Source organism: Artibeus jamaicensis, unplaced genomic scaffold, assembly GCF_021234435.1.
Source record: "Artibeus jamaicensis isolate MK-2021 breed Jamaican fruit bat unplaced genomic scaffold, CSHL_Jam_final contig_264, whole genome shotgun sequence".
Lineage (NCBI taxonomy): Eukaryota > Metazoa > Chordata > Mammalia > Chiroptera > Phyllostomidae > Artibeus > Artibeus jamaicensis.
Window position 1 is genome coordinate 1,093,700 of NW_026521576.1, and position 1,495 is coordinate 1,095,194.

At 38.4% G+C, this 1,495-nt stretch overlaps 1 pseudogene; it reads left to right on the plus strand.

Moving 5' to 3' along the window:
- The first annotated feature begins 201 nt into the window (after nucleotides 1–201).
- LOC119040926 (40S ribosomal protein S20-like) lies at nucleotides 202–1,247 on the plus strand (annotated as a pseudogene).
- Nucleotides 1,248–1,495: the final 248 nt, after the last annotated feature.

Here is a 1,495-nt window from a genome sequence, read left to right on the forward strand (position 1 = left end):
AGCAGAGAAACATGTGGAACCTGGGTACAGTTGTGAGCTCAGCTATGTAAGCACTATGCAGTCCACACCCTTCTCTTTGAGGAAGCCTGAATGGCAGCTACAGGGGAGTTCCACTCAATTTGCTCCTTCTCATGCCTCACTATTGTTCACGCTCCCAGAGAAACAAGTGGGTCAGGAATTCGAGCCCTTTGCACTGTAGCCATGGCTTTTAAATGTACTGGAAAGACACCCATGGAACCAGAGGTAGAAATTCACTGAATTAGAATTACTCTATGAATGAAAAAGCTGCCACATACCAAACCTGACAAGTTCAGGGGAGGTCTGCATGGTGGTCTCACAAACTCAAGCCTAAAGTAACTACACAGGGTGGTCTGAAATTAAAACTTCCTAATTAAAAGTGAGTCTAAACTAGAGTCTTCCCTGACAAAGGTCTCTCTTTACCTTAATTGAGCTTGTGTATTGTATTTTTACATCTACTATAACACACTTTTGAAATGTCAAAGTAATTCCCTTTTTCCAGACTCCTTAGGGCACACTCTCCCACCAGAGCAGAGACCATGGAAACCCTCATCGTTATCTTGTTCCCCAAATACCATCTGTGCTGTAAATGTTAACTGTTATCTATTCTGTACACATAAATGCAAAGGAAGTTACTCACTCTCTTTATTAATCTCAGAAATATTCCCACTTTGCTTTCTCCCCCCTCCCTCACCTACCACCAATGAGTTTCATGTGATGCTCCTCCTTTGATTGAAATGAATAAAATAAACTGCAAAACTGTCATTCTCCAGAGCATTTTCTCAATTTGTTGAGATATTGCTTCTTAACAATTGTCATCAGCCTGGCTCAAATAAATTCATAAAAATTCTCTGCAGGTTTGGATGTTTCTTATAACCATAGCTCTAACCAGCTGCAATGTAAAATCTTCAGAGAAACTGTGTGCTGTTTGATAAGGGGCACAAAGGAAAAGAATCTCAAAGTGAAAGGACCACTTTAGGTGCCTACCAAGACTCTGAGAATCACTACAAGAAAAACTTCCTATGGGGAGGGTTCTAAGACTTGAGATCAGTTTCAGATAAGAATCCACAAGTGGCTCATTGATTTGCAGTGTTTTTGAGATTGTTAAGCAGATTACTTCCATCAGTACTGAGCCAGGTGTTCAGGTTGAAGTCCCCACTGCAGTTGCTTTAATCAATCTTTTTATTAAATTGACTATTGTTGTTAAAAAGATAATAAGTGTTGACTAGGAGTAGAGAACATGAAACACACATTGCTGGTGGGAATGTAAAATAGTCCAGCTGCTTTAAAAAAATGTTTGAAAGTTCCTCAAAAGTTAAACATAAAGTCATTATATGATCCAGCAATTCTACTCCTACTTATACTCATATATCCAAGGTAATTGAAAATATATTATAAGAGAAACACACAAATGTTCATAGTAGAATTAATAAGCAAAAAAATGGGAACAAACCAAATATCGATAAACTGGTGAATG